This window comes from Apium graveolens, chromosome 6, assembly GCF_009905375.1.
Source record: "Apium graveolens cultivar Ventura chromosome 6, ASM990537v1, whole genome shotgun sequence".
In the NCBI taxonomy this organism is placed as follows: Eukaryota; Viridiplantae; Streptophyta; class Magnoliopsida; order Apiales; family Apiaceae; genus Apium; species Apium graveolens.
This window is the reverse complement of record NC_133652.1, coordinates 34348314-34348536: the sequence shown is the minus strand read 5'-3', so window position 1 is coordinate 34348536 and position 223 is coordinate 34348314.

Here is a 223-nt window from a genome sequence, read left to right as displayed (position 1 = left end):
AAGTTCAAGAAGCACAAACTACCACGGATCAAGTGGAAACACCTGTTCTGACTGAACAACCTTTTGTGGAATAGCCCATTCATAGAACAGGGAGAGTGTCTTGCCAACCTGAGAGGGTAATATGGTCTTGTCATTAAGAATGACAATGAGTTGTCGGTCATTGATGATGACGACCCTGTGACCTATAATGAGGCTATGAGTAGTGTTGACTCAGAGAAATGGT